Source organism: Bemisia tabaci, chromosome 3 (assembly GCF_918797505.1).
Source record: "Bemisia tabaci chromosome 3, PGI_BMITA_v3".
NCBI lineage: Eukaryota > Metazoa > Arthropoda > Insecta > Hemiptera > Aleyrodidae > Bemisia > Bemisia tabaci.
The window spans coordinates 41,628,858-41,641,666 of NC_092795.1; the positions used below are offsets into that span (position 1 = coordinate 41,628,858).

General features: G+C 42.3%; 1 protein-coding gene across 2 annotated transcripts in view; it reads left to right on the top strand.

The window, feature by feature from the left end:
• Window positions 1–12,809, top strand: part of LOC109039449 (G-protein coupled receptor moody) — a 264,915-nt gene that overhangs the window by 183,284 nt on the left and 68,822 nt on the right. The gene's annotated exons all lie outside the window — the stretch shown is intronic.

Here is a 12,809-nt window from a genome sequence, read left to right on the forward strand (position 1 = left end):
TCCACCAATAGGATTCCTCTACATCCCTGCTTTCTTCTATGTCGACAGCTTTGTCTATCAACTTCTAGAATAACCCCGGTGGATGTCCTGACGAATTGATGGAGTCTCTCGCGGTTTATATCGATTTAAACATTTCGGACTTGAATGTTAATTTTGGACATGTCATCTCAGAAGCCGAGGAGTTTTGTACTCGTATTGAGCCATCAATGTAAGATATACGGTTGTTTTTAACACGGCCATATTCAATGGCTCCTTTAGTATTTCTTATCGTCTGCAGATAACTGCAACGCAACTGATGATGACACACAAAATTTTCCTCAGTTTAAACCTAGGAATGCACCCGTGCAGTAATAAATGGAAACATGGCAAGAGCACGTGGTGCTCTGTCTTGGACGTGACGGTAGACCCCCGCACGCCCAAATCGGAGCGTAATTAAAAGAACCTCGCAGCCTCCTCCCCCCCCTTCCAAAGACATCTCGTGTCCCCGAGGAGCCCCCGTTTATCTCGACGGTTCCCCGCCCGAGGCATTTTGCGAGGTGAAAATGGTCGCGAAATCCTCTCATCTCTCCTTCAAAGGGTGAATGAGAATGGCGGACGGTGTTGTCTTTTTCAACAAGTCCGTTGCCAAATAGCGTATTCTATGCAAAAAGGATAGAAAAAAGCTGTGACGTGGAAATAAATACAAGATAGGATGTTGTATCAAAATCAGGGATCATAGTTTTCCCGGAGAGTCAGTTAGTTGCAGGGATCGGTGTTGGCGCATCGTGTATTTACACCTACAAGACTGCAGGAATAATCTTTCACGCATTGCGCCAAACATAGTGCGGTCGCCAGTCGGTTGGAAACGCACAAGAGCGCCTACATGAGTGCAAGAATACTTCACGCATTACGCCAAACTCAGTGCACACGCCTGTCGGCGCGAGGCGTATATTAGCCCCTACAAGAGTGCAAGAATACTTCACGCATTGCGCCAAACACAGTGCGATCGCTGGCCGGCGCGGGGAACATATTAGCGCCTTCAGGAGTGTAGGAAAACTTCACGCATTGCGCGTTCACTACCGTGCGCGCTTTAATCATTGAAAATTCGTAATATCTCGGTGCCGGATCTACATCCGTCTACACTATTCCCGACCACTGTGCACTCCGAGTCTGCAGTAATCCTAGTATCGAGGGATTGTAGAGATTTTGCACCTCTGAATGGTGTCTTAAACACGACCTTGGTCTGCCCAGACCGTTAGTCAATTGGCTGCATTTTTTGTACAATTAATATTATAGCAATTCAAAATTAAATTTTAAGCCGTCCACACATTAATTATGAGGTGATTATTAATGACGCGACGTTTCTTAAATACGTTCTACTTCTTCCCGAATGGGGCTCTAGAGAGGGTACGAATGAAAATGATACGCAGCATGTTATCTCTTCGAAATTTTACGACAAAAACGAATCAGGCAACGGGGAGTCTGCAATTATACTTCTAGACACGATATAAGCGTTTGCAGTTAACATTCGTGAATGGCAAAAGTACAAATGACGTCATTTGTATAATCTAACTTCCATTTCATCTGTGTTAAAAATATTTGCCACTATCTCGTTCAAAAGTTGATTTCTGGAATTCCCGGAATTATTCGTTTTCTATGTAAGATTTTGAAGAGAGACTTTATAAAGTTAATTTCTAGACAAGGTGGAGAAATTGTGCTTGCTCCACACCATTGGCGGAGAAAATAAAGCCAAGAAGTTCTAAAAAAATGCTCAATTTGAGTCAAAAGATGTTTTTGCTCTAATGAGTAACAGTACGAAACTGAGGGGGAAGAGTGTTCAGCTAAGGAAGTTCGCATTGGAATATTAAGTTAAGGTCGCGCCGAAAGATCTATACCGGTTTGGGTCTTTTTAGGCCTCATCAGTAGATCACACTCGTCAGTGAACCGAACTTAGCATCCAACAAAATCCAGGACGACATTAAAACGCCGTCATGAATATGACCCGAGGCATGACACAAAAGTATGATCCTCGCGCCATCCACCGTCGCACAATGAATCGATTCAATTGTAGAGGTCGGACATTAAATTTTTGACTAAAACTGTAAATTTTGATGTTTATTTCGTCACGTTTTAAACTGTAAGGCGTGCTTCTAGTAGAAAATTTCAAGAGAATTCCTATGGAGCCACTTTTAAAACCTCAAAGTTTTGTTTGAACGGAGTTAAAAGCGTTTAAAGTTCAAAATTTTGTCCGATTTCTCCTATTGACTCGATCCACTGTGCGTCGCTGCTGAGCAACTCTCTTATCAAAACAATGGATAACCCGAAAAAATTATTATTTTTTTGGAACTTCTCGGCTTTGTTTTCTCCGCGAAATGGTGTGGACCCAGCACTATTTCTCCCCCTTGTTACATACAGTTCGGGCCACTTCTTAGTGTTTTCTTTCTCAGTAAATATCTAGTTTAGACCCTGTCCATTGTTCGTGCGTGAGAAAACATACAAGCAGGTACGCTGTTCAAGACCTTGTTCGCTGACCCATATTTCTACCCATGTTTGAGGTTAAGGAGCGGGTCAAGCACTCCGATAAAGACTAAAGGCGCAGATTTAATCAAATCGAGCACCGCCTCGGGAGCTGCCGCCTCGAATTCGCGATAAAAGGAATTCCCGGGGGGATAACCCCGTGTTTGGGATTGGCATTGGCTCGATTAAGAGCAGATTCGGTTGACTGGTCATGACCACCGCGCTAAGTGGAGAGGTGTGAAAATTCGCCCCTCAGGATTGCCAATCCAAGGAGAACGCTCCGACTCCATCCATTAGAACTCATACACAGGCCGCCATTATTCGGTCGGGAAATGACAACGAATGCTCGCGGCTCACTCAAGCGTGACGCCGACACCCTCGGACCGAGGTGCTCGATATTATGGTTCCCACTTGCCACTACTCGCCGATTATTTCTTCATTCCTCCATTTGGACGTATTTCTGCTGAAAGGAACCATGTGCATCGGGATTGCGAGTGACATAGTTCCTTTCGGCATGAATACGTCCGTTCAACTTTCTTAATGAAGACAATTGGACTGCATTTTGCAATTTGGAACTATAAATTCTGGCTCTTATGGAAAAACACGTATGTGCAAAGGGAAACTAATGGTACATACGTTGTTTTTAAACCGGGCTAGAATTTATAGTTCCAAATTGCAAAATGTAGTCCAATTTAAGTTCCGGCTGGTTCCCTGAAATATCGAAGGCTGCAATGGCGAGGTGCGATAAACAACTATCGATATTATCCCTTTGGAAGCGATGGTAAAGAATCGATTATTATGACATTCATTGCGAACGCCCTGATAACCGATATTTTCCCATAGGTTTGAATCGCGTGTCAATCGATACATCGAAAATCACGCCACGCCACTGGAGGGCTGGTGTGATCAGCGAGAGACTTCAGGGAGCAAGCCCCTTCTTCATCTCCTTCACTACTGCCGTGCTAACATAAAACGCCGTATGAACATTCGAGAGTTGCCAAATTTTCCTTGATAAATCGTGTATTTTTGACGAAAATGCATATTTTTCCTCGACATTTTTAGATATTTTAGATTATATCGCGTGAAAAATTGTTTAAAATCTCTGAAATAAAACATAGAGTTGCCCATACAATTCGGTTTTATCGAGGGGAACTTGGCAACGCCTGACGGCTCATACGGCGTTCTTCCTTAGCACAGCAGAGCCCTAAAACTAAAATGGTGAGAAAGGGATTTGGCTTGGAGCAGTGGCGTGGCGTGCTTTGCGATTTATCGATTGTTATACCATTTAAACCTATGGAAAAGGATCGATAAACAGGGTGTTCGCAGCGAACACCTTAATAATCGATTCTTTACCACAGGTTTAAAAGGACGTAAAAGTTCGGTTTAAGATCGGTAATAGTTTAAATGGCAGAACAATCGATACATCGCAATTCACGCCACGCCACTGGCCTGGAGGAAGGACTGATCTGGCAATGAGGCGGGGAAAATTGAATGAGCATTGGAGGCTAATTATGATTCGATTAGGGAGTCAGCCGCGGGCGCTGGGATCGAGGGACCGGGACCACGATGAAAATGAAACCCTCATCTTCCACTTGTAAATAATATTCCGGCTCCTTGCCGCCTCCTCGGCCCCCCCGCCCCCCCACTATCGCCGAGTCCTCTTCCCACGGCTAAATTGAGTGAAAGTGCGAAACCCTTTTTAAAAACAATTTGCCCGGCAGAGTGCTCCCAGTCGCCTACCTCAATGGATCCCATCAGATGAGCCTTCGTTGCGATGTCGCTTTGTTTGCTTAGAGTACCTATGCAGGGAGAGTATGGACATATCTGTAATTTTGAGGATAGGCCATGGAGCTTTTTAGGGCCCCAAAGAAAGGACAGTCTGAAAAAGATTGATAAAGCTGAACTTAATGCTCCGCAGGAAATAAAGGAAACTCGCTTTTTGAGGATTAAAACAAACTGTAATTTTTACCCATGAACCAAGGGTTTTCAAGAACGAGAAAAAGGTCAGAGATGACAACGAACCTTTTTCCATAGTTACCATCTATTTTTCGCCCTCCTCCATCTACTTACCTTGATCGGGACTTGGACACAGCCTGTGCATTCAAATTATTCTGCAGAGTGATCTATTATTACAATTGAGGACACCGCACCAAGAACAGCCTATAGGCGTATAGGTCGTTATTACGCCCATCTGATTTTCGGATTCTACTTACCCTGGACTATGCTGTGGGAGCGATAGAATATAGACAGGTAACGGCTCGAGGTCGAAAAACCTTTTTTTTTCCGAGTTAAGTCAGGCCTCTGGATCGATGGGTACAAGAACGACCTATAAACGGGCCTATAAACTTAAGGGCCTAAGGTGCTGGTTACCCCCTTCTTTACTCACTATCGATATTCTTTCACTTTGCGTTAATCATGCGTGATTAAAATTATTTATACTTCATATTGCCACCAAAATGACTGTTGGGCGTAAGAATGGCCTATAAACCGTTTTTTTTTTAAATTAAATATATTAGAGTGTAAACCCAAAATGTATCGCAAAATCTACCCGGCATCCTTCAATAGAAGGGTTAGGTCAACAAAAACACCAAAACAGGGCACCTGCATAGAAAAGTCTGCGCAATACATCAAAAACAAAACTTTAAATACGTTTTTCTCAAAACGCGGTTTCCAGTTATAGGCTGTTCTTGGTGCGGTGTCCTCAATTGAAATAGCCTTCATACACGCTGGCCTTGTCGATTTCCTTTGACAATTTTGCAGTCGTGAATGCATAGCTGAAGTGCGCTCCAGCTAGAATTGTATTTAGCAAATGGGTGGTTTTTATACGAGGATTAAAAATAAACAAGTGGTACGGAAAATGACAAAAGAATATGAAGTATGCAAACCGATTATCAAGGTATCGGAACTTGGCTGTTTTGAAAACGCCTTCAAATGCGGCGTGATACCTCACGCATTCCGGAGAGTTCAAATAGTTGTATCATTGCGCCTTAGAAATGCGACGGAAGATTACAATTATTGTTATAACCCGTCGCTTGTTAGACACGTATTTGACTTACTTGTTCCATTAATTTACTTAGTTTTGCGGGAGAACGCTCATGAATGAACATTCTTGGCCATCTTGGTTTGATATTGGAATCTGCTGATTGCAGGTGACTTTTTTTTTGTTTCAAAGGTTGACTGCCATTTTGGGCCCTACGAGCCCCATATTTTGACATCGTCACCTTTCGGCCAAAGTATCACAAACACCGTGCGACGTTAAAAAATTTCCGCCGCCATTTTGTTTTTTTACAGATAAATTTTTGGTTGAATCTGTTTGAAAATTTCATTGAATTTATTCGGCAGCACAAATTCAGTCGAATTTTTGGTCAGTTTCGTTTAGCAATTTCTTTATAAAAACATAAAATGGAGGCGGAAATGTTTAAGGTCGCATGGCGCTTGTGATACTTTGGCCGAAAGGTGACGTCATGTCCGTACTTTCCCCATATGGGTACTCCAGTGTAAGTGTGAGGTACATTCGTTCTGCGTTCATATAAAACAATTCCAACAATATTCCTGTTAGCTCGTTCCTATTTGTAACAAAACTTTAAAATTAGTCGAATTCCAACAAAAACATTCAGTGGTGTTATCTTCCTCCTCAGTCTGATCCGAGCGCCGCACAGTGGATCGAATCAATTGGAGAGGTCGGACATGAAATTTTTGACTAAAACTACAAATCTCGATGTTTATTTCGTCACATTTTAAATTTCAAGGGGTGCTTTAGAAAAAAAAAATTACAAGGAAACCAATGGAACCACTTCTAGAGCCTCAAAGCTTTGTATGAACGGAGTTAATAGCATTTAAAGTTTCCAAAGTCCGACTTCTTCTATTGACTCGATCCCCTGTGTGGTGGCTGGATGCGGGAGCTCGGCAATGGTCTCCGTTGTTTTCGGCCGGGGCGATTCAAATAAATTTACGCGGTCAACTACACGAGGCCGAGGTTTTTGCCGCGCGCGGGCGCGGGCTCGCGGCGAGGATCGCGTGTGCTCAACGCGGCGGGGGGTCGTAAAGATCCCCGAGTCCTCTTCCAAAATAGCCGGAATAATAGGTAGGAGTAGTTCCGAGTCGTTTCCAAACTTTGACTCCAGCCCGGCAGCGTAATCCCAACTTCTCTCTCGGCAATTGGCTCATTATAATTGATTTTTATTGCCGCCACTGATGGGCTCCTTTTTTCTTGCTCCCTCGTCCCCCGCACAAGAGGTCAAACTGCTGAGAGTGCGCTAAGTTCGTTGCAAACTCAATCTAAAAGTTATTTTACTTGAAAATATATTAATAATTAAGTCAGAAATTTACTCGCTTTACCTCCAAAGCTGCGTAAAATATTCGCGTATATTTTATCTTCTCGCTTTAAAAAAATAAGCATTACGCTGCCTGGCAAAGGAAGAACACCGTGCACTGAAAGAAAATATGGTAACATATACCATAAGTCTATTTGATTTTTTACATAGTGATACTATCAAGTAAAAGTAACCAGAACTACGGTATACTTCTCACCAGAACTCTGGTGATACCATAATATGGTAAATTCTACCTTAGAGTCTGGTGTTTACTGTACTCGTTTCACCGTGTCAGAGTATTGTAAAATCTATCATATTTTTTTCAGTGTATGAGCCTTTAGACGTGGCCGTATATCCTTGAATATAAACCGAATTCACCGAGGAAATTTTGAATATTTTTCTTCAATTTTTTTAATTTTGCTCGCAATTTGATTCAAAATATCTGAAAATTTCACGAAAAAGTATATGCATAACTTTCCCTAAAACTACCTACTGGGAGGAATAAGGAGGGTAAAACATGTCGAAAAATTGCGTGACGTGATTTGAAAACGCTTCTCTTGCACTTTTTTTGGAGAATACTTCCTGAAGCGTGATGCTCAACAATATGTGTTTTAAGAATGATGATAACAAAATAAAAGTGTAAACGCACTAAATTCCATGCAAAATAACGAGAATGCTGGCAAACTTAGGAGGTAATCATTACTTCATATATAGCTCTTAGTGGTAAGTTCTGATGAAAAAGCTTGCTCTTCAGTTCTATCAAAGTTGTGGTTGAAAGAACAGGTTCACTTCCTGAGCAAATGCTACTCTCTGATATGAAATCACGGATTTGAATTTTGACCTGAAATATGGCCGAAAGCACGTTCCTTTCCTCATTCCTATCATCATTTTTGATAATATTTATCGGAACTCGGGATGGAAACCATTCGGAATTTTTAAGTCGGCGAGTTATGACATCCCTTTTCACTCCTCATTTCCGATCACTTGCACTGTAAAATTTTAAGAGTCAACTGTTGTCCCGAGCATCCCGCATTAGAAATTAATGTAAATTCAATGTTCAATCCCTTTAATTCTCCCAGCTTTTTCAAGTCCCATCGTGAAAAAAAAGTGGAGGGGGACCTTTCGACATCGAAGCTGCAATTCTCAACACCCGCTTTCCTGCATGACCACTCCTCTCCTTGTCGTCTATCCTCGGACTCGCTTTCTCAGACACGTCTACTTCGAGTAGGAAAGCAGAAGAGAATGAACTCGGAAACTAGATTAAAACTCGCCTAGCACGAGCATTGCACGTACTGAGCGACTCAAATGTACGCTTAAAGGCTAAATCGACCCATCCAACACCCACTGGTGAAACCCACGGGCGGAACATCACCAAAGTACCCCACGGCTCATGAGTCAAATGGTTTGGGGAAGCCGGGTGCTTATACGGATGTCCTGCCGGACACTGGGCGCCGGCCACTGTGTCCCCTCGCGGTCATTTTTTCCTAACGAGTTAATGTCTTTAATATCTCTTTCGGCGACGCTCCCTTTACGATAATGCGTAAGATGGCGTTAGCCGCGATCTTTGCGACTTCTCACGCGGGCCGGGGGGAACATCGACTCATCGGGCTGTGAAACGGCGGCAGGGATCACGTCTCGCGCGAGAGGGTTGCGAGTTTTTATTTTCGGTTCATCCGCGACCGTCTTTTTAATAATCTCCGCGGAGGGGAGCGTGTGGCGGATCGGGGAGGGGGATGAAATGTGTTCGGGGGCAACGATGTAAGCCCTGCTCGAGGTTTAATTTTATGTACGACAAAATGACTCGCATTCTTGGACGCGAGAATCCGACACGGGACTCCACTCCGCTTCGCAGCTTAGAGGTTGTCTTCCTTTGCGTATGTTTGCGTGAGTTTACAAGCCCGTAAGCACGCGTGTATGTGCCGCGTTTCGTTCGTTACATAACTGATTATTGTAATCGTAACCGAACATTGGGACTTAAGTGATGGAACAGAAGTATGTTGGTGAAAAATATCGATGCCTCAAGTCGAAAAATGTAGATCGCTGTTACAACGTTTCAAAATCTCTAGAAATATTTTATGCATTTATAATAGTTTTGTTCGTTACATAACGTGTTATTGTATTCGTCACCGAACACTGGGACGTAGGTGATGGAACAAAAGTATGTGGGTAAAAAATATCGACGCCTCTAGTCGAAAAATGTAGATCGCTGTTTCAACGTTTCAAAATCTCTAGAAATATTTTTTGCATTTATAAAAGCACGAATAAATCTCTGGAAAAAAATTTTTGAATACTTTTAAGTGAGTGACAAAAGTGGATCTAGCAATTTGACGGCATTGGCTCTTCTCCATTTAAACCTGTGTTAAATAGTAGATTCCTGTCGGAGAACTTAGCCCTTCCAAGAATCGAGACCATTCTATGGGTTCAAATGGAGAAAAAACAATGTTGCCAATTCGCTGGATCTGCCAATGCAGAGTGAGGAGAAATGAAGGGCAACTTTGACGGAAATTGTTATTTTTTTCTATAAAAATAAAACAGGGGCCAACACACGCAACTTCGCAGTCAGAGATACGCATTATTTTAAGCGTCCCGGTAGGGCTCGTTTTTAAGCGTGCCAGTAGGGCTCGCTTTTTGAAATCACTCGGATGTACCATAGTACAGCACACCGATCAACCAATGCTATTCAACGGGCCGTCCAAATATTTTTTTCCTCGGACCCGTTTTCTTGTCTTTGAACCATTATACTGTCAAGCCCTGGTGGTCTCTTACCAAAAAACCGAATGAACTGCTAATTGGGAGCCCTTGAGAACATTTTCCTGTCAAAACCGTATTATTCCATTTGACAAAAACCTCATAGAAGCTTTCTTACGCTCGGAGGACTCAACTCTAGAACCTTCTTTCCCGCCAAAACTGTTTAGCCAATGAGCGTTTTGCACTGCAAGTGCAATCTGTGATGAGCCTCGTGACTCTTTATACCATGTACTAACCGTGGCCCCTGCAGAAATCCACTCAAACCACTGCAGTTATCTCCCGATATAGCTTTGGGTGTCAGGTTTCGAGCAAGGCAATAAAAGACGGCGAGGAGAGGGTCGCCTCGTCGAACCTGTTATCTTCCACGCCCGATTAACCATTCACCGTGACGCCAGGATCCACCAAATTTTCACAAAAATTGTTTTCCGTCTATTTAGCGAGTTTTTCCTTACTTTCCGTTAAAGTACAAATAAAAAGAGACCTCATTTGTAAAAATCGGCCGAATAGGAGAGAAGTTACAGTTCGAAATCCAAAGAGATTAACTCAACGCGATTTCGATGCACGGCAGTTCGCCCAAATCACGGTCGTGCGAAATGCCGCATATCAGCTTAAAATCAAGATAATTGGACGGAATCTTTAAAATCAATTTACATTCAACGTTCATGAATCAATATTTTCTCCCAAATTTAGCAAAAAGTACCAATTGATGCAAATAACAAAGACGTGAAAATAGTAGGTATGTGTCCAACATTTTAGTTATTCGGCACGCTTTTCCAACATATTCATGTTGGATTTTTCTGCTTGTTTTACTTTCGCACCGACATCCTCTTTTTTGCTATGACTTCAAAGGCTCATTGTTCAACTTTTTCTAATTAACCGCCCAGGCCCCAGCTCTGCAACTATTTATGATTCAGTTCAATGAATTGAAGATGAACAATAGAGATGATTTCGATGTACTCTTTCTCCATAGGTAATGTGCACATGTGTTCAAAAATAATTAGTTTTTTTAATTAGAACCAGAATCGTGCTTGACTGCACCTTAGAAAAACTCGAATGCATGATTTGTGAGAGTCGCTAATTGGAGATTATCGATGTTTTCAAAATAAGCTGATTAAGAGAATAACTGATTTAAAATGCACTATTCTTGTCTAGGTTGGTACAGCTTATTCCAATGAAATAATTGACCATTGTGAGCCCATCGTGCTGTCCCTCACGACATCGGTTTTTTTTCCCCCACGCGTCAGTGGTGAGCGACTTTCTCGTGTGTTTTAATGCATCAAATTCGCGGATAATCAAGTTTTGTGCATTATTTTACCTCACTTATCTAAATTATCATTCAGAATTCAAAGAAAGAAGCAGTATTGAGGTATAAAATTTTATTGATCAAACAGTAAAAGATACTTTAAGAACTTAATCTTAATTCAAATAAGTCGAAAACTTCAGACATAAGAAAAACTCGAGAAAATGACGAGAAAAAAACATGCTCCTACCCGCCGTGGTCTCCGCTGATGCTGATGAGCTGCTCACCGAGGACCTGAGCTGGGCCACGTGGCGCCTCAGATCCAGCAGTATCAGAATCCACCTTCTTGCTCTCAATCTCCTCCTTTTCAGTCTTCCCATTTTCTACTTTCTCCTCCTCAACCTTCTCCTCGACCTTTCTGTCTCAATCTCCTTTTCTTCAACGTTAGGTTTCTCCACTTCTCCTCTAGGTTCTTTCTCTTCTTTTTTGGGAATCACGAGGTCTTCATCCACTGATTCATACTCTGATTCGTTGTCCGCCTCAGAACTTCTCTCTGCTTTTTCACTCCCAGACGCCATTGAACATGAGCCACAACGCCATCCTGCAACATGAGCAAATTATTTTAAGAATATGACACTTGCACCTGTCAATGACACATGATTTTTAATAATTAGAAAATCGCATCTTGCGTGATAATAAAGTATGTAAAAGTAAGGTGTATGTAAAAGTCATTTTAAAGTATTTTAAATAGTTTTAACGGCAAATTTGACTTCCTCGGTTACATATTGTAGAACGAAATTCCCTCAAATAGTTCCATCAAATTGAAATTTTAAAACGAAAATTGTTCCTCCTTAGAAATAAAAAAGAAATTCCACAAAAATCAGACCCCACGTTCTTTCCAACATTGTTCCTCAGTGCCAAACGCAATCCAAATTATATTTAAATCAGAAAAGAGGAATTAGACCGAGGGTCCCTCGAAAGATAACACGCCCCTGAGAAGGATTCTAAGCAAATTAAGTATTTTAAATATTTTTTACGGCAAATTCGACCTCCTCGGTCAAAAATTGTAGGAAAAAATACCCGCAAAAAGTTCCATCATATTAAAATTTTAAAACGAAAATTGTTCCTCCTGAGAAATAAAAAAGAAATTCTACAAAAATCAGACCCCTCGTTCTTTCCAACGATTGCTCCTTAGTGCCGAACGCGATCCAAATTATATTTAAATCAGAAAAGGGGAAGCTATTCGACCGAGGGTCTCTCGGCAGATAACACGCTCCTGAGAAGGAAAACTAAGCAAATTTGTCGAAGCATCCTTCGGCCATCGGCGTGACGGTGTCTTGAATGGCCGCGGTCGTGCCGTGATACGAGCGCATAAAGGAGCTCACGTGCCTAATGGACCCTTCGACGTGCCCTCTCCGAAGTTGTCAACGCCTGGAAAGTAGGCAGCACGATGAGTCGGAAAAACGATCACGAGGCGCGAGGTTCAAAAGTCGATAGTTGAATCTCTATCGATAAATATCATTGCTTCGATAGGGATTTATCGAACGGTTCAACAATCGAGGAATTCCGGGAGGGAGTCCTCGATATCGAGTCTCGAATCGGTAGAGATCGAAGCAGGCTCGACCGTCACCTACTTTCGCCCGTGGGTGATTGCCGTGTTTTTTGGCCGTCCTAATGTTGAAATAAAAGTTTAACGGCTCCGGAAAAAGCATTTTAAGGGTTGCACGGTGAGATTCGAGGGGACGGGGTGGCGAGAACGACGGGGAGATGATATCTGGACAAACAAGCCGGGCTTTAGTCCCACGAACAGATTCCTTTTTAATGCGTCGACAGAAATTCGTTCTTACGTGCCGAGGGCCAAAAGCTTTCCGTGTCTTCGGAAAGGCGCAATTTCTCGGTCTTAGATTTAGTGATCCGGCGAGAACTGGGTTTGTCAAATAGTAATAGAACACCATATAGTTTTATTTAACCATTGAGGGGATATCCGATTATTCTTTTTCAATTCATGCCTA